Source organism: Loxodonta africana, chromosome 4 (assembly GCF_030014295.1).
Source record: "Loxodonta africana isolate mLoxAfr1 chromosome 4, mLoxAfr1.hap2, whole genome shotgun sequence".
Lineage (NCBI taxonomy): Eukaryota > Metazoa > Chordata > Mammalia > Proboscidea > Elephantidae > Loxodonta > Loxodonta africana.
In genome coordinates, this window is record NC_087345.1 from 146,876,825 (window position 1) to 146,897,496 (window position 20,672).

Here is a 20,672-nt window from a genome sequence, read left to right on the forward strand (position 1 = left end):
TTCGATTAGTAATATTTTATCATCATCCATGTTAGTCTTGGTGGAGAATTCAAATTCTGCAGTCTAAATAAGAGAACTGATTTTTTTCGTTATGTGGTATTGATTACAGTTCAATAGGTGGAACCCTTTCCCTTTTCTTTTAGTGCTATTGAATGTCCAGTTAAATACCAAGGAACGTTTTCAAAATCTTGAGAAAGAGCATACAACTTAAATCATTGATGGCTTGCTTTGGAAATAATAGTAGCATTTTTTTCCCCATAATACAAGCTTCTGTGGAACTTTATTTGCTAGAGTGGTTGCGTAAGGAATATACTTAATATTTATTTGCCTGAGGTAACTTTTGTATCTAGAACAGAATTTGTTTTGTCCTGTAGCAAAGGTCTGATGCAATCGCTTCTTAAACTCTAGATTTTCTTTTTAAAAATTTGAAATTATTGTCCGTTGGTATCCATTTTTGCTTCCATGTTTTGATTTTTAAACATTATCTTCAAACTTGTATTAAAATAGAAGATACTTTATTAACATATTTTCCCCTTTTTAACACAGCAGCTTTTTTTAGTGTGTTCATCCATTTTTTATTTATGAGACTATTTAGCTAGTTGAAGTAGTTAAAACAACTTTGTTTTGCTCTCTTTATTTAACATTATTCATGTCTGCTTTTTTCACATAATATTGTTAATGTGGTTTCATTGTTCCCATTTATTTTTCGTATTTATTATTTTTAAAAAAGAATGTACTGCAATTTACTTCATTCTCTTTTTGGACTTTTTAATCTTACAGTGTTGAATCAAATATCTCTGTGCATGTTTTTCTTTTGTATTATTCCTTTATGGTAAATTCCCAGGGTAGGAGTATTTAATTCAAAGGTGTAAACATATTTATGATTTTTGACACATATTACACACTGCTTTCCAAAAGAATTGTATCAGTTTACATTCCCATAATGAATGTATGATTATACCAGTATCCTAACAGTTTCATTGGAGTTGAATTTCAAAGTATAATTCTTTTTTCATAATTTAGATTTTTAAAAAATTGGGGGAGTCATTTTGTTTTAAAATATTTAGTTAAAATTTGGGAACTATCAAAAAAATAATCCCCCATTGGAACATAACCACTATTATTTTGATGTAGTCTTCCAAGACTTCGTGTGTGTGTATATGTGTATGTGTACACAAATGTGTGTGTCCATTTAAACATAGTTTAATTATAGTGCACCTACTCCTTACTTATCTGCTATCTCGTTATCTGACATTTTGCATTTACGACAATAGGAAAAAAAATCTACTCTCCAACTATTTTGCGCATCAGTGGCATTCATCTGGCAGTAATGGACGCTGAGATGCAAGGTGAGAGTAACAGTGGCTGTAATCGTTAAGATTATGTGTCAACTTGGATGGGCCGTGATTCTCAGTGGCTGGTAGTTTACGTAACAATGTAATTTCGCAATTATATAATAAGGTAGTGATCGTACATTTTGTGATCTGATGTGGTCATCCTCCATTTTTGCATAATGCTGAGTTTTGCATAGCAACCTGGCCTCAGGAACCTAACCATATCGATAAGTGAGGAATGGGTGTATGTACATTTATAAACTATGTTTTTCATTTAAGTAATTCATTCTCTGTATGCTAAACATAAAATAACTTCTCTTTGCTAGACAGTGGTAGCTATAGAAGTGAGCAGGGACTATACAAACTAAACTTAAATGATTTTGTTTGGGTGGTTCTCTTAGTCCTGATAGGGTGTGCAGAACAAGAGTATGGGGTAGGGTGGTAGTATGGAGATATGCAAGTTTATTAGAATTTTTTTGTGTGTGTGCTTTAAGTGAAAAGTTTACAAGTCAAGTCAGTCTTTCATACAAAAATTTATATATACCTTGGGGATGTACTCCTAGTTGCTCTCCCCCTAAGGAGACAGCACACTCCTCTCCACCCTGTATTCCCCCTATCCATTCAGCCACCTTCTGTCTCCCTCCAGTCAGGAGCTGCCCACAAAGTCCCATGTGTCTGCTTGAGCAAGAAGCTCACTCCTAACCAGTATCATATTCTATCTTGTAGTCTAGTCCAATCCCTGTCTAAAGAGTTGACTTTGGGAATGGTTCCAGTCTTGGGCTAACAGAAGGTCTGGGGACCATGACCTCCGGACTCCTTCTAGCCTCAGTCAGACCATAAGTCTGGCCTTTTTACAAGAATTTGAGGTCTGCATTGCACTGCTTTCCGCTCCCTCAGGGGTTCTCTGTTACGTTCCCTGTCAGGGCGGTCATTGGTTGTAGCCAGACACCATCTAGTTTTTCTGGTGTCAGGCTGATGTAGTCTCTGATTTATGTGGACCTCTCTGTCTTTTGGGCTCATAATTACCTTGTGTATTTAGTGTTCTTCATTCTCCTTTGCTCCAGGTGGTTTGAGACCAATTGATGCATCTTAGATGGCTGCTTGCTAGCATTTAAGACCCCAGATGCCACTCACCAAAGTGGGATGCAGAATGTTTTCTTAATAGATTTTGTTATGCCAGGTGACCTAGATAATGCCCGAAACCATGGTCCCCAGACCCTGCGCCTGCTACTCTGGCCTTCGGAGAATTCAGTTTAATCAGGAAACTTCTTTGCTTTTGGTTTAGTGCAATTGTGCTGACCTCTCCTGTATTGTGTGTTGTCTTTCCCTTCACCTGAAATAGTTGTTATCTACTATCTAATTAGTGAATACTCCTCTCCTTCCCTCCCTACGCACTCTTGTAACCATCAAAGAATATTTTCTTCTCTGTTTACACTATTTCTTGAGTTCTTATAATGGTGGTCTAATACGATATTTCACTCAGCAGAATGCCTTCCAGATTTGTCCACGTTATGAAATGTTCCGTGAATTCATCAGTGTTCTTTATCAATGCATAATATTCCATTGTGTGAATATACCATAATTTATTTATCTATTCATCCACTGATGGGCACCTTGGTTGCTTCCATCTTTTTGCTATTGTAAACAGTGCTGCACTGAACATGGATGTGCGTTTATCTGTTTGTGTAAAGGCTCTTATTTCTCTAGGATATATTCCAAGGAGTGGGATTGCTGGATCATATGGCAATTCTATTTCTAGCTTTTTAAGGAAGCGCTAAATTGATTTCCAAAGTGGTTGTATCATTTTACATTCCCACCAGGAGTGTATAAGTCTTCCAGTCTCTCCACAACCTCTCCAACATTTATTATTTTGGTTTTTTGGATTAACGGCAGCCTTCTTGGAGTGAGATGGAATCTCATTGCAGTTTTGATTTGCATTTCTCTAATGGCTAATGATCCTGAGCATTTCCTCAAGTATTTGTTAGCTACCTGAACGTCTTCTTTAGTGAAGTGTCTGTTCATATCCTTTGCCCATTTTTTAATTGAGTGATTTGTCTTTTTGTAGTTGAGTTTTTGCAGTATCATGTAGATTTTAGAAATCAGGTGCCGATTGGAAATGTCATAGCTAAAAACTTTTTCCCAGTCTGTAGGTAATATTTTACTCTTTTGGGGAAGTCTTTGGATGAGCATAGGTGTTGATTTTTAGGAGCTCCCAGTTACCTAGTTTCTCTTCTGGTGTTTGTTCATTGTTAGTAATGTTTTTTTTTTTTAATAATTTTTATTAAGCTTCAAGTGAACGTTTACAAATCCAATCAGTCTGTCACATATAAGTTTACATACATCTCACTCCCTACTCCCACTTGCTCTCCCCCTCTTGAGTCAGCCCTTTCAGTCTCTCCTTTCTTGACAATTTTGCCGGCTTCCCTCTCTCTCTATCCTCCCATCCCCCCTCCAGACAAGAGTTGCCAACACAATCTCAAGTGTCCACCTGATACAATTAGCTCACTCTTCATCAGCGTCTCTCTCCCACCCGCTGACCAGTCACTTTCATGTCTGATGAGTTGTCTTCGGGGATGGTTCCTGTCCTGTGTCAACTGAAGGTCTGGGGAGCATGGCCGCCAGGATTCCTCCAGTCTCAGTCAGACCATTAAGTTTGGTCTTTTTATGAGAATTTGGGGTCTGCATCCCACTGATCTCCTGTTCCCTCAGGGGTCCTCTGCTGTGCTCCCTGTCAGGGCAGTCATCGATTGTGGCCAGGCACCATCTAGTTCTTCTGGTCTCAGGATGATGTAGGTCTCTGGTTCATGTGGCCCTTTCTGTCTCTTGGGCTCTTAGTTGTCATGTGGCCTTGGTGTTCTTCATTTTCCTTTGCTCCAGGTGGGTTGAGACCAATTGCTGCATCTTAGATGGCCGCTTGTTAGCAATGAAGACCCCAGACGCCACATTTCAAAGTGGGATGCAGAATGATTTCATAATAGAATTATTTTGCCAATTGATTTAGAAGTCCCCGCAAACCATGTTCCCCAGACCCCCACACTTGCTCCGCTGACCTTTGAAGCATTCATTTTATCCCGAAAACTTCCTTGCTTTTGGTCCAGTCCAATTGAGCTGACCTTCCGTGTATTGAGTGTTGTCTTTCCCTTCACCCAAAGCAGTTCTTATCTACTGATTAGTCAATAAAAAACCCTCTCCCACCCTCCCTCCCTTCCCGCCTCGTAACCACAAAAGTATGTGTTCTTCTCAGGTTTACTATTTCTCAAGATCTTATAATAGTGGTCTTATACAATATTTGTCCTTTTGCCTCTGACTCATTTCGCTCAGCATAATGCCTTCCAGGTTCCTCCATGTTATGAAATGTTTCAGAGATTCGTCACTGTTCTTTATCGATGCGTAGTATTCCATTGTGTGAATATACCACAATTTATTTACCCATTCATCCATTGATGGACACCTTGGTTGCCTCCAACTTTTTGCTATTGTAAACAGAGCTGCAATAAACATGGGTGTGCATGTATCTGTTTGTATGAAGGCTCTTGTATCTCTAGGGTATATTCCTAGGAGTGGGATTTCTGGGTTGTATGGTAGTTCTATTTCTAACTGTTTAAGATAACGCCAGATAGATTTCCAAAGTGGTTGTACCATTTTACATTCCCACCAGCAGTGTATGAGAGTTCCAATCTCTCCGCAGCCTCTCCAACATTTATTATTTTGTGTTTTTTGGATTAATGCCAGCCTTGCTGGTGTGAGATGGAATCTCATCGTAGTTTTAATTTGCATTTCTCTAATGGCTAATGATCGGGAGCATTTTCTCATGTATCTGTTGGCTGCCTGAATATCTTCTTTAGTGAAATGTGTGTTCATATCCTTTGCCCACTTCTTGATTGGGTTGTTTGTCTTTTTGTGGTTGAGTTTTGACAGAATCATGTAGATTTTAGAGATCAGGCGCTGGTCGGAGATGTCATAGCTGAAAATTCTTTCCCAGTCTGTAGGTGGTCTTTTTACTCTTTTGGAGAAGTCTTTAGATGAGCATAGGTGTCTGATTTTTAGGAGCTCCCAGTTATCGGGTTTCTCTTCATCATTTTTGGTAATGTTTTGTATTCTGTTTATACCTTGTATTAGGGCTCCTAGGGTTGTCCCGATTTTTTCTTCCATGATCTTTATCGTTTTAGTCTTTATGTTTAGGTCTTTGATCCACTTGGAGTTAGTTTTTGTGCATGGTGTGAGGTATGGGTCCTGTTTCATTTTTTTGCAAATGGATGTCCAGTTATACCAGCACCATTTGTTAAAAAGGCTATCTTTTCCCCAGTTAATTGACACTGGTCCTTTGTCAAATATCAGCTGCTCATACGTGGATGGATCTATGTCTGGGTTCTCAATTCTGTTCCATTGGTCTATGTGTCTGTTGTTGTACCAATACCAGGCTGTTTTGACTACTGTGGCTGTATAATAGGTTCTGAAGTCAGGTAAGGTGAGGCCTCCCACTTTGTTCTTCTTTTTCAGTAGTGCTTTGCTTATCCGGGGCTTCTTTCCCTTCCATATGAAATTGGTGATTTGTTTCTCTATCCCCTTAAAATATGACATTGGAATTTGGATCGGAAGTGCGTTAAATGTATAGATGGCTTTTGGTAGAATAGACATTTTTACTATGTTAAGTCTTCCTATCTATGAGCAGGGTATGTTTTTCGACTTAAGTATGTCCTTTTGAATTTCTTGTAGTAGAGCTTTGTAGTTTTCTTTGTATAGGTCTTTTACATTCTTGGTAAGATTTATTCCTAAGTATCTTATCTTCTTGGGGGCTACTGTGAATGGTATTGATTTGGTTATTTCCTCTTCGGTGTTCTTTTTGTTGATGTAGAGGAATCCAAGTGATTTTTGTATGTTTATTTTATAACCTGAGACTCTGCCAAACTCTTCTATTAGTTTCAGTAGTTTTCTGGAGGATTCCTTAGGGTTTTCTGTGTATATAATCATGTCATCTGCAAATAGTGATAACTTTACTTCTTCCTTGCCAATCCGGATACCTTTTATTTCTTTGTCTAGCCTAATTGCCCTCTTATTCAACACGATGTTGAATAAGAGCGGTGATAAAGGGCATCCTTGTCTGGTTTCCGTTCTCAAGGGAAATGCTTTCAGGTTCTCTCCATTTAGAGTGATATTGGCTGTTGGCTTTGCATAGATGCCCTTTATTATGTTGAGGAATTTTCCTTCAATTCCTATTTTGGTAAGAGTTTTTATCATGAATGGGTGTTGGACTTTGTCAAATGCCTTTTCTGCATCAGTTGATAAGATCATGTGGTTTTGTCTTTTGTTTTATTTATGTGATGGATTACATTAATGGTTTTTCTGATATTAAACCAGCCTTGCATACCTGGTATAAATCCCACTTGATCAGGGTGAATTATTTTTTTGATGTGTTGTTGGATTCTATTGGCTAGAATTTTGTTGAGGATTTTTGCATCAATGTTCATGAGGGATATAGGTCTATAATTTTCTTTTTTTGTAATGTCTTTACCTGGTTTTGGTATCAGGGAGATGGTGGCTTCATAGAATGAGTTGGGTAGTATTCCGTCATTTTCTATGCTTTGGAATACCTTTAGTAATAGTGGTGTTAACTCTTCTCTGAAAGTTTGGTAGAACTCTGCAGTGAAGCCGTCCGGGCCAGGGCTTTTTTTTTGTTGGGAGTTTTTTGATTACCGTTTCAATCTCTTTTTTTGTTATGGGTCTATTTAGTTGTTCTACTTCTGAATGTGTTAGTTTAGGTAGGTAGTGTTTTTCCAGGAATTCATCCATTTCTTCTAGGTTTTCAAATTTGTTAGAGTACAATTTTTCATAATAATCTGAAATGATTCTTTTAATTTCATTTGGTTCTGTTGTGATGTGGTCCTTCTCATTTCTTATTCGGGTTATTTGTTTCCTTTCCTGTATTTCTTTAGTCAGTCTAGCCAATGGTTTATCAATTTTGTTAATTTTTTCAAAGAACCAGCTTTTGGTTTTGTTAATTCTTTCAATTGTTTTTCTGTTCTCTAATTCATTTAGTTCAGCTCTAATTTGTATTATTTGTTTTCTTCTGGTGCCTGATGGATTCTTTTGTTGCTCAGTTTCTATTTGTTCAAGTTGTCGGGACAGTTCTCTGCTTTTGGCTCTTTCTTCTTTTTGTATGTGTGCATTTACTGATATAAATTGGCCTCTGAGCACTGCTTTTGCTGTGTCCCAGAGGTTTTGATAGGAAGTATTTTCATTCTCGTTGCTTTCTATGAATTTCCTTATTCCCTCCTTGATGTCTTCTATAACCCAGTCTTTTTTCAGGAGGGTGTTGTTCATTTTCCAAGTATTTGATTTCTTTTCCCTAGTTTTTCTGTTATTGATCTCTAGTTTTATTGCCTTGTGGTCTGAGAAGATGCTTTGTAATATTTTGATGTTTTGGACTCTGCAAAGATTTGTTTTATGACCTAATATGTGGTCTATTCTAGAGAATGTTCCATGTGCGCTAGAAAAAAAGGTATATTTTGCAGCAGTTGGGTGGAGAGTTCTGTATAAGTCAATGAGGTCAAGTTGGTTGATTGTTGTAATTAGATCTTCCGTGTCTCTGTTGAGCTTCTTACTGGATGTCCTGTCCTTCTCTGAAAGTGGTGTGTTGAAGTCTCCTACTATAATTGTGGAGGTATCTATCTCCCTTTTCAATTCTGTTAAAATTTGATTTATGTATCTTGCAGCCCTGTCATTGGGTGCATAAATATTTAATATGGTTATGTCTTCCTGATCAATTGTCCCTTTTATCATTATATAGTGTCCTTCTTTATCCTTTGTGGTGGATTTTAGTCTAAAGTCTATTTTGTCAGAAATTAATATTGCTACTCCTCTTCTTTTTTGCTTATTGTTTGCTTGATATACTTTTTTCCATCCTTTGAGTTTTAGTTTGTTTGTGTCTCTACGTCTAAGGTGTGTCTCTTGTAGGCAGCATATAGATGGATCGTGTTTCTTTATCCAGTCTGTGACTCTCTGTCTCTTTATTGGTGCATTTAGTCCATTTACATTCAGGGTAATTATAGGTAAATAAGTTTTTAGTGCTGTCATTTTGATGCCTTTTTATGTGTGTTGTTGACAATTTCATTTTTCCACATACTTTTTTGTGCTGAGGCGTTTTTCTTAGTAAATTGTGAGATCCTCATTTTCATAGTGCTTGACTTTATGTTAGTTGAGTCGTTACGTTTTTCTTGGTTTTTATCTTGAGTTATAGAGTTGTTATACCTTTTTGTGGTTACCTTATTATTTACCCCTATTTTTCTAAGTAAAAACCTAACTTGTATTGATCTATATCGCCTTGTATCACTCTCCATATGGCAGTTCAATGCCTCCTGTATTTAGTCCCTCTTTTTGATTATTGTGATCTTTTACCTATTGACTTCCATGATTCCCTGTTATGTGTATTTTTTTTTTTTAATTAATCTTAATTTGTTTTTGTGATTTCCCTATTTGAGTTGATATCAGGACGTTCTGTTTTGTGACCTTGTGTTGTGCTGGTATCTGATATTATTGGTTCTCTGACCAAACAATATCTTTTAGTATTTCTTGTAGCTTTGGTTTGGTTTTTGCAAATTCTCTAAACTTGTGTTTGTCTGTAAATATCTTAATTTCGCCTTCATATTTCAGAGAGAGTTTTGCTGGATATATGATCCTTGGCTGGCAGTTTTTCTCCTTCAGTGTTCTGTATATGTCGTCCCATTCCCTTCTTGCCTGCATGGTTTCTGCTGAGTAGTCAGAACATATTCTTATTGATTCTCCCTTGAAGGAAACCTTTCTTTTCTCCCTGGCTGCTTTTAAAATTTTCTGGTTATCTTTGGTTTTGGTGAGTTTGATGACAATATGTCTTGGTGTTTTTCTTTTTGTATCAATCTTAAACGGGGTTCGATGAGCATCTTGGATAGATATCCTTTCGTCTTTCATGATGTCAGGGAAGTTTTGTGTCAGGAGTTCTTCAACTATTTTCTCTGTGTTTTCTGTCCCCCCTCCCTGTTCTGGGACTCCAATCACCCGCAGGTTATCCTTCTTGATAGAGTCCCACATAATTCTTAGGGTTTCTTCATTTTTTTAAATTCTTTTATCTGATTTTTTTTCAGCTATGTTGGTGTCGATTCCCTGGTCCTCCAGATGTCCCAGTCTGCATTCTAATTGCTCGAGTCTGCTCCTCTGACTTCCTAGTTAGTAATGTTTTTTATGCTGTATATGCCACGTATTAGGGCTCCTAGTGTTATCCGTGTTTTTTCTTCCATGATCTTCATTGTTTCAGATTTTATATTTAGGTCTTTGATCCATTTTAAGTTAGTTTTTGTGCATGGTGTGAGGTATGGGTCTTGTTTCATTTTTTTGCAGGTGGATATCCAGTTATGGCAGCACCATTTGTTAAAAAGACTGTCTTTTCCCCATTTAACTGACTTTGGGCCTTTGTTAAATATAGCTGTTTATAAATGGTTGGATTTATGTCTGGATTCTTAATTCTGTTCCATTGGTCTGTGCATCTGTTGTTGTGCCAGTACCAGGCTGTTTTGACTACTGTGGAGGTGTAAGATGTTCTAAAATCAGGTAGTGTGAGGCCTCCCACTTTGTTCTTCTTTTTCAGCAATGCTTTGTTTATCCAGAGCCTCTTTCCCGTCTGTATGAAGTTGGTGATTTGTTTCTCCATCTTGTTAAAAAATGTCACTGGAATTTAGATTGGAATTGCATTGTGCTCTATGGATTGCTTTTGGTAGAATAGACATTTTCACCATTTTGAGTCTTCCTATCCATGAGCAAGGTATGTTTTTCTGCTTATGTAGGTCTCTTTTGGTTTCTTGCAGTACTGTGTTGTAGTTTTCTTCGTATAGGTCTTTTACATCTCTGGTTAGATTTATTCCTAAGTATTTTATCTTCTTGGGGGCTACTATAAATGGTATTTATTTGGTGATTTTGTCTTTGACGTTCTCTTTGTTGGTATAGAGGAATCCAGCAAGTTTGTTAGAAATTTTGACTTGAATTGCTTCCTTAGTGAATATTTATGAGTATGTGCCTCAGAGCAGTTGGCTATTCAGATTTAGAGTTAAAATTGAGAGGTTTCATCTGAAAAAAAGGTGAGCATTATTCCATGTTGCTGCATAGCCTTTATAGCAGTCTTTTTAAATAGCTGTATAATAGGCTAGCCCTTAGTGTTGAATATTTAGGTCTCTTCTGATTTTTAACTTCAGTGAATACCACTGCAATAAAATACTTTTGTTTATATAGCTTTCTCAGTATTTCAAATTATTATGATTGAATTTGAAAAGTTCAATTACTGAGTTTTAAAAGATGATGTTTTAAAAATTTTTTGATAAAATTCCTTTAAAAAGTGTTATATTAATTTATAGTAATGTGCAATACCCATTTTATGTCATTTTTTCATTTAAAATTATGTATAAATTTGATAGGTTTTTTTATTTACATTTTTTACTTTTATTTCCTCTGGTGCTAACATTTAACATAATTTGAGAAAAAGTGTTGTTGACTCTTGTTCTGGCAGGGTCCACTGGCTCCATTTTTTGTTTTTGAACACTTCCTTTGAAAGGATTGGTGTTTTATGATTTTTATTCTTTCTTAGAAGCTTTCAAAAAAGCAAAGCGAAACCCCTTTCCCCCATTTTTTAAAACTGAATAAAACTTATTCTGTGTTGCTATTACTATATGGGTTGATAGGACTCTTATAAATTTGAGATATATATTATGGAATCTTAAGGATTATATTTCCCTGTATCTTGAAACATTTTAATATTTTATCATTCTGGGAATTATTTTTTATTACCCACTAATTATTCCCAACTATGCCAAAAAAAAAAAAGACTAAATAAGAAAATAGAACATTAATGAAATCACCTGGATTAGGATGAGATTATAGTGACATAAATCATCACCATTCATTTTTCTTATTGTGGGGCCCTGTATTAGTCTATCTTTCAAGCATGTGTTTAAAAGGTAACAACTATTGGTCTTTGCGTGTCTGGAGTAATAAGAGAATGAAGGCAAAGACTCAGAAGAAACTAGTTTACAGGGTACACAAACCACGACCTCATCATCCCTGAGACCAGAAGAACTAGATGGTACCTGGCTACCACTACGGACCATCCTGATCAGGAATACAATAAGTAGATGGATCTTGATAGAATGGGATTAAAAATGGAATAGAACTCAGATTTTTAAAATGTCCAGACCTACTGGACTACTTGAGACTGAAGGACTCCTAAGACTATCACCTAGCGATGCTCTTTAAACCTTGAACCAAAACTATTCTGTGAAGTTATCTTTTAACTAAATAATAAACTGGCTCATAAAATGAACAGTATCACCCATGAGTACTGTGCTCCTTTAAAAAATCATGTATGTGATACCAAGTGGTTAACCCTTACTCTAAAGAAAGATGGGAAGGTAAGGGGGCAGGGAAACTAAATTCCTGGAAATGGAACAACCAGGACAGAAATAATGAGAAAGTTGACACACTGTGTAAAATGTCCCTGAAGAAATTATGTAGAAATTGTTAAATGAGAACCTAATTTGCTATGTAAACTTCACCAAAAACACAATACAATATTATTTGAAAAATAATAATAAAAGAATTTGAAGACAATGGTATGTGTGAATTGTGGTAGGAAGCTCGCCAAGGCTGGTAAGACTACTGCTGGCAGGGAACAGAGTTTAACTTCAGCTTTAACTTGTTTCATTTACCATGTTTTACATGATTTTCAAGCGTAACACACAGTTGCCACATAGAAGATTATATCTGGTGTCTTTTGATAGCAGTGAAAAACTTCTTTGCGTTGAAACAAGTAAATATCCTCACTCTTAAAATTAATCAGGAATAAAAGATGATGAAAGTGGATGGGAAACTTCTCATTTCCCTATTATATATGTTGTAGTTTCCTATAAATAATGCCCAAAAAGAGAAAATATCAGAAATGTAAAAAAAAAAAAAAAGAATGTATTAAACAAGATTGGAAACATCATCTTTTTAGTCTACTTTTAGCTTTCATTGAACACAGTTGAAAATTTAGAATTTTCCATTTATAATGGGAAAGAAAAATTGACATGTTTTACAATTATTAGACAAATCAGAAAATGAATGCAGAGAGAGCAACATTTCTGGACTATGGTAATGATGGTGGTGGTGGCAGTGATGATGATGAAATTATAGAAGTGAAATCTCAGGTTTTGGGTCTTCAGATGACAATATCCTAGATGAATTTTCATAATGTTAAGAATTGACAGTTGATGTGTATGTATATATATATTTTTTAAACAGCTTTATTGAGATATAATTCATACACCATACAATTCACCCATTTAAAGTATACAATTATATAGTTTTTAGTATATTTACAGATGTGTGCAACCATTGTTACAATTTTAGGACATTTTCATCACCTCTAGAAGAAACCCTATATCCTGTTACCCCCTATTATTCTCCCAGCCCTGATCAGCTGGTACTCTACTTTCTGTCTCTATAGAGTTCCCTATTCTGAACTTTCGTATGAATGGAATCATATAGTAGGAGGTCTTTTGTGATTGGTTTCTTTTATTTAGCACAATGTTTTTAAGGTTCATCCATGTGAACAGCATATTTCTAAGGACAAACAAGAAATGTGGTATTGTCATCCAGTTAATCATTCAACGGGAGGCTTGTCATCATGTAATAATGTTTTTGTGACAAGAACCTAGACCATCCTGTTTTTCTAAAAGGATGTATGACAGTATTTTTTCATATTTTATGGTGTTATGCATCAAAATTTACCTGATAGAAAGGGTTTGCTGTGTTTAAATTCTTATTAAAATTTCTAATAAATTTATTTCCGCTATTCTTTACTCATACTACTGTAAGTTATTCATAAAATGGCATAAAAATATGAAAGTTCCATTGGACTCAGATGTTAAATGGTAATTGCTCTTCTTTCTGATACGCTGAGGGTTAAAGTAAAAAATATTTGTCAGATTTAATGGCATCATTACATTTTAACACTTTTAGTGTACAACCCTTATCATGTATGACACATAATTGGGAATAATCGGGAGGAAATAATGGTTCTGGACCAATCAGCAATGGATTGAAAAACTCAGGAAGTGCCAGTACGATGGTAGAGAAGAAAAACTCACTTTTCATTTCCTTTCATGTCCAGTGTTTCAGATTAACTTTAAAGGAAAGTGAGATGTAGGTTGAAGATATTGTCTACAATTGAGTATTACCTGTTTGTGGAGCCCATCTCAGCAGGCATCTAGTCCTCAGCTAACAAAACTTTCCAAGTCCCCTGATAGCTGCTGGATATCCTATTGCAAATTAAATATGAAGCAGGGATACACTTAAGTTTTGCTTTTAAAGGATTTCTTAAAGTTCAACTGATGTTAGTGCATTTGTATTTATTAAAGCTGGTTTTGTTAGGAAGGAAAGGATAGCTAGAACCATGTTCTGTGCTATTAGCTTAAACATGCTTTGGAAAAATAAAATAAATAACATAAATCTGTACCTTTTCATGTTTATATTCTACATATTGTAGCTTTTTGTTAAGTATTTTCCAATTAGCATATACTAAAATTACAAATGTTGTTGTATGGGTTCTTGAAATCATTTGATGTTAAATAATGGGGGTATTGTTTACTGGAACTCCTTGGGAACCACTGAGTGACAGATTACAGGCCTTGCTTAAAATGTGGATTCCCTTCTCCTGATAAATCTTTCATATCTGGGTCAGGGTGAGTTGCTCAGCCACCAATAACAAAACTCAGCATGGTTTTCTTTTCTCAGTGATGTGCCTGTAGATGAAATCTTTACTATGATTTAATTAAGAAGCAAACTTGACAGTTACCACTCTTTTCATTGATTTGCTCTCAGTGGGTGAGAAAAGTGTTACGTTCATTTTATTTTGGGACTGACAGAACAAACTCATGCTGTCAGTTTCGGAAAAGTCATATGTTGGAGGCAAAATCCATATGATATGTAAATTTATACTTGGATATTGATACTATTTCAAATATTGACCTTGGAATATGTATTTTAATATTTAAGAGATTAGCTTTAGAGTTTTAGATTTATTTTCCAGATCCCTCAAACTTCTGTTAGTTGTTCTGTCCTTTATGTTCTTATGGTACTTAGTATTATTCATTCAGTTTATTCAGCAAATATTTTTTGCTTTCTGGTTGTATGTGCCAAGCATTATTATGAACACAGGAAATATGTAGGTGAACAAAACAGACAAAAGTCCCTGCTCTTTTGGAGTTTATACTTTAATGGGTGATATAGATAGTAAATAATAAACATAATAAGTAAATCATACAGTATTTTTGGAAGCCCATAAGTACTTTGAGAGGAAATAGGACTGTAAGGAGAAATTAAAATGCTGGGATGTGGGGAGAAAGTTACAATTAAAAAATATGATAGGGTAGACATCATTGACAAAGAAATATTTGAGCAAAGACTTAAAGGAGATGAGGGAGATAGCCATGTAAGACATCCTTGGATAGGACATTTCAAACAGAGAAAAATCTAGTGCAGAGCCTAAAGACGGGCACGTGTCTGGCATGTTTATGGAGAGCAGAACGATGATAGAGGAGCAGAGGGTCAGGAGAGAAGGTTAAGAGGTAACACCAGGAGAGATCACGGAAGGCCTTATAGTAGGACTTTGACTTCTACTCTTGGTGCGATGGATACCTATTGAAGCAATTTAATATTTAAAAAAAAAGCTTTATTATGGAAAATTTTCAAACATATAGAAATAAACAGACTAGAATAATTAGCCCTCTTGTATCTATCATCCAAGGAGCTCTGCTGGTACAGTGATGAAGCAGTTGACTGCTAACTGCAGGGTCAACGGTTTGAAGCACCAGTGGCTCCATGGGAGAAAAGACCTGGTGATCTGCTCCTGTAAAGATTCCTCCCACCACCCATAGCCTAGGAAAACCTATGAGGTTTTCCTCTGTCCCATAGGGTCACAATGAGTTAGAATCGATGGACACTACACAGAAACAACATCCATCATTCAGCTTCAACAATATCTTCTCATGTCCAATCTTATTTCATCTATATCCCCACTCACTTCTCCCTTTTCCATATTATTTTGAAGAAAATCTCCTACATATTAATTCATCTGTAAATGTTTCAGTATATACTTTTAAAAGTAAGGACTATTTTTTGGCATAAGCATAATAGTATTATCATACCCCCCAAATAAATAATAATCTCTATTATCATCAGATTTTTATCTCATAAACACCTATTTGTCCTTTAGAGTTTCTCGTAGTCTGAATTTTACTTACAGCATCCTAATGATTTTATTTCACATGGTCCTTTCTGTATCCTACAAATTGGTAGTCAGGTCTAAAGCTAGGTTAGTGTCAGATTCCATCGTTCTGAAAAGACTACCACATTTTTATGCAAATAACACTCATACTTTTTTTGCCAACTGCACCCTCTCTGCCACAAGGTATTTTCATGAGAGCACGGTTGACAAAAATACATTTAACACTTGAGTTATTTGTGTAACAATACAGTAATTCATAGTTGGATGTGTGTAAATCCATCAGCAGACACATAAGGTCATTTTGTGTGTGTGTGATTTTTAATAACTTTGAATGATAATTCAATAGAAGTTGCAAAATGATGATAGTCTAATTCTTTTTTCATTTATTAGCTGGAGTACTTCTATAAAGGGAAACTTTCCCTCGTCTACTATTGGTTAACTGGTGGTATAGTTCATATAGGAAAGGATGGATAAATGTTTGATTTTTTTTTTAATTTATCAGTTTTCAAAATTATAAATTTGTTTCCTAGCTTTTTCCTACCATGCTCAACTAGTTGTGCAAATGGAGTTTTTTAAAGTATCATGATGAACTCAAGGATTTAAACAAATTTGGTGAGTCTTAATCCATTGCAGTTATTATTAGCCTTCTTGTTAGGCGCCAAGTCGATTCCAACTCATAGTGACCCTGTGTACGACAGAACAAAACAGTGCCCAGTCCTGCGCGATCCTCACAATCATTGCTGTGTTTGAGCCACTGTTGCAACCACTTTGCCAGTCCATCTTGTTGAGGGTCTTCATCTTTTTCACTGACCTTCTACATTACCAAGCATGATGTCCTTCTCCAGGGTCTGGTTCCTCCCGATACTATGTCCAAAGTATGGCAGATGAAGTGTCGCCAACATTGCTTCCAAGGAGCGCTCTGGGTATACTTTCTCCAAGACAGATTTGTCTGTTCTTCTGGCAGTCCGTGGTATATTTAATACTCTTCACCAGCACGATAATTCAGATGCGTTAATTCTTCCATCTTCCTTATTCATTGTCCAACTTTTGCATGCATATGAGGCAATTGAATATACTGTGGCTTGGGTTGGGTGCACCTTTGTCCTCCAGGTGACGTCTTTGCTTTTTAACACTTTAAACAGCACTCTTGCAGTGGATCAACAGATCTTTTGTAGCAGATTTTCCCAATGCAATATGTCATTTGATTTCTTGACTGCTGCTTCCATGGGTGTTGATTGTGAATCAAAGTAAAATGGAATCCTTGACAATTTTAATCTCTTCTCTGTTTATCATGATGTTGCTTATGGTCCAAGTGTGAGGATTTTTCTTTTCTTTATGTTAAGGTGTAATCCATACTGAGTAGTCTTTGAACTTCTTCAGTAAGTGCTTCAAGTCCTCTTTACTTTCAGGAAGCAAGGTTGTGTCATTGGCACATCACAGGTTGTTAATGAGTCTTCCTCCAATCCTGATACCACATTCTTCTTCATATATTCCAGTTTCTCAGATTATTTGCTCAGCATACAGATTGAATAAGTATGGTGAAAGGACACAGCCATGCTGCACACCTTTCCTGATTTTAAACCACACAGTATCCGCTTGTTCTGTTCAAACAACTGCCTGTTATTCTATATACAGGTTCCACATGAGCACAATTAAGTATTCTGAAATTCTGATTCTTTGCAATGTTGCCCATAATTTGTTATGATCCATGCAGTAGAATACTTTGCATAGTCAAGAAAACACAGGTAAACATCTTTCTGGTGTTCTCTGCATTCAGCCAGGATCCATCTGACATCAGCAATGATATCTCTTTTTCCACTTCCTCTTGTGAAGCCAGCCTGAATTTCTGGCAATTTCCTATCGATGTACTGCTGCAACTGTTTTTGAACTATCTTTGGAAAATTTTACTTGCATGTAAAATTATATTTTTCGATAATTTCTTCATTCTGTTGGATCACCTTCGTTTGGAATGGATACCTACATGAATCTCTTTCAGTCGATTGGCCAGGTACCTATCTTTGAAATTTCTTGGCATTTCCAGCATTCCATCTGTTTGTCGAAACATTGTAGTTGGTGTTCCATCAATTTCTGGAGCCTTGTTTTCTGCCAGTGCCTTCAGTGCAGCTTGGACTTCTTCCAGCAGTACCATCAGTTCTTGATCATATGCTACCTCCTGAAATGGTTGAATGTAGATCAATTCTTTTTGGTACAGTGACTCTATATATTCCTTCCATTTTCTTTTGATGCTTCCTGCACTGTTTAGTATTTTCCCCACAGACATCTTTAATATTGCAGCTCAAGGCTTGAATTTTTTCTTTAGTTCTTTCAGCTTGAGAAATGCCAAGCATGTTCTTCCCTTTTGGTTTTCTAATTCCAGGTCTTTGCAGGTTTTATTATAATACTTTGTCTCCTTGAGCCACCCTTTGAAATCTTCTTTTTTATTTCATCATTTCTTTTTACTTTAGCTACTCTATGTTCAAAAGCAGCTTTCAGAGACTTCTCACAACCATTTTGGTCTTTTCTTTCCTGTCTTTTTAATGATCTTTTGCTTTCTTTATATATGATGTTGTTGATGTCATCCCACAACTTGTCTTGTCTTCAGTCATTAGTGTTTATTGCGTCAAAACTGCTCTTGAGATGGTCTCTAAATTCAGATGGGGTATATTCAAGGTTATATTTTGACTCTCATGGACTGGTTTTAATTTTCTTCAGCCACAACTTAAACTTGCATATGAGCAGTTGATGGTTTGTTGTGTAGTCAGCCCCTGGCCTTGTCCTGACTGATGACGTTGAGCTTTTTCATAGTTCATTTCCACAGATGTAGTCGATTTGATTGCTGTGTATTCCATCAGGCAAAGTTCACATGTATAGTCGCCGTTTACGTTGTTGAGAGAAGGTATTTCCAATAAATAAGTCATTGGTCTTACAGAAATTCATGGCTATCTGGCATTGTTTCTGTCACCAAAGCCATATTTTCCAACTACTGATACTTCCCTTTGGTTCCAACTTGCCCATTCCAGTCACCAATAATTATCAATGCATCTTGATTGCATGTTTGATCAGTTTCAGACTGCGGAAGTTGGTAAAAATCTTCAGTTTCTTCACCTTTGGCATTAGTGGTTGGTGCATAAATTTGAATAATACCGTATTTATATGCAAATGACGTGAACCTTCTATGTTAGTTTGCCAACTGCTGCCTCCCACCACGAGATATTTTTGTAAGCATACTATGTCTTTTTTTTTTTTTACAGCAACATGTAAAAAAAATTGGCATAGCAGCACTTATAGAAATGTCTCGCAAGGGGAGGGAGCAGTTGACAAACAAACATAGAGGCAAGTGTTATTTGCATAAAAATATAGTAGTTGTATTAACTGGTCTTCCTTGTAGGTGTATGGATATTATCCTATCACTGACAGCATTATACTTCAGGATAGATCTTGAAATATTCTTTTTGATGATGAACATGATGCCTTTCCTCTTCAATATGTCATTCTCGGCAGGGTAGACCATATGCTTGTCTGATTCAAAATGGCCGATACCATCCATTTTAGCCCACTGATGCCTGAGATCTTGATCTTTATGTGCTCCATTTCATTTTTGACAATTTCCAATTTTCTTAGATTCATACTTTGTACATTCCAAGTTCTGATTATTAATAGATGTTTTGCAGCTGTTTCTTCTCATTTTAAGTTGTGCCACATCAGCAAGTGAAGGTCCCGAAAGCTTGACTCCATCCATGTCATTAAGATCAACTCTACTTTGAGGAGGTGGGTCTTCTCCAGTCGTAATTTGAGTGCCTTCCAACCTGAGGAGCTCATCTTCTGACACTGTATCAGTGTTCCACTTCCTAAGGTTTTCACTGGCCAATTTTTTCAGAAGTAGACTGCCAGATCCTTCTTCCTAGTCTGCCTCAGCCTGAAACCTCCCCTGAAACCTGTCCACCAAGGGTGACCTTGCTGGTATTTGAAATACCAGTGACAAAACTTCCAGCACCACAGCAACACACAAGCTACCACAATGTGACAAACTGACAGATGAGTGGTAGATTATTCTCCTTATTGATGTTCAAATTGTCCCATTTTTGACATGTAGGACCAGTGGTGAACTTGCATTGGCTCATACCTGTGGTGAGAGTTGACTCTTATAATTTCAGAAACTTTGCATGCCAGTTATTAAAACACAACCTTTATTAAAAATTAAGTCATGTAAACTTAAAGTTAAATAAATTATATTAAAAGCAAAGGTACTCAAAACTTTTCACTTTCAAATTGTTTTATTCTTGAGGTTATTTAAGTCTAATTTACCTGTATGGTGAAAATACTATACATTGGTATGCTACCCCTAGCTCCACCTTCAGCACCATCATGTTGGTAGTTTGAAATTGGCCATGTTGGGGGTATTTACATTATGGAAATCAGTAAATAATACACATCACAGCTTGATTTTTTTTCTTTAAATTTTCATTGTTGTTGTTGAGAATATACACTGTAAACATACACCAATTCAGCTGTTTCTAAATGTACAATTTAGTGACATTGATTATATTCTTTGAGATGTGCGAGCATTCTCGCCCTTGTTTTATGAGCTGTTCCTCCGTCGTTAGATGAACTCATTGCCCCTAAGGTTCCTATCTGATCTTTCGAGTTGCTGTTGTCAATTTGATCCCATATAGGTAGTTCTTAAAAGAGCATAATGTTCAAAAAAAAAAAAATTTTTTTTTTTTTTAATGCTCAAGGCAGACCTTTTTCACTAGTTAAGCTAAACTATTGTTTGGTCTTAAGAAGACTTCAGGGGGATATTTTTGGTTTGAGTTTTAAAGGTTATCCCAGGGCAATAGTTTCAGGGATTCATCCACCCTCCATGGCTTCAGAAAGTCTAGAGTCCTTGAGAATTTGAAATTCTGTTCTGCATGTTCCCCCTTTTCATCAGGATTCTTCTATAGAATCTTTGATCAAAATGTTGAGTAATGATAGCTGGGCACCATTCAGTACTTCTGATCTCATGGCAAAGGGGCAGTTGTTCATGGAGTTAATTAGCCACACATTCCCTATTC

General features: G+C 36.3%; 1 protein-coding gene and 1 long non-coding RNA gene across 4 annotated transcripts in view; both read left to right on the plus strand.

Annotated features, from left to right (window-relative positions):
- The window catches only part of LOC135231269 (uncharacterized), a 29,736-nt gene extending 17,426 nt beyond the window's left edge, over positions 1 to 12,310 (plus strand). The window contains exon 2 of the long non-coding RNA XR_010321950.1: positions 1,275 to 12,310. This is a non-coding gene — a long non-coding RNA (uncharacterized LOC135231269). The remainder of the gene's footprint in view (positions 1 to 1,274) is intronic.
- TAF3 (TATA-box binding protein associated factor 3) overlaps positions 1 to 20,672 on the plus strand; it is a 245,935-nt gene that overhangs the window by 27,241 nt on the left and 198,022 nt on the right. The gene's annotated exons all lie outside the window — the stretch shown is intronic.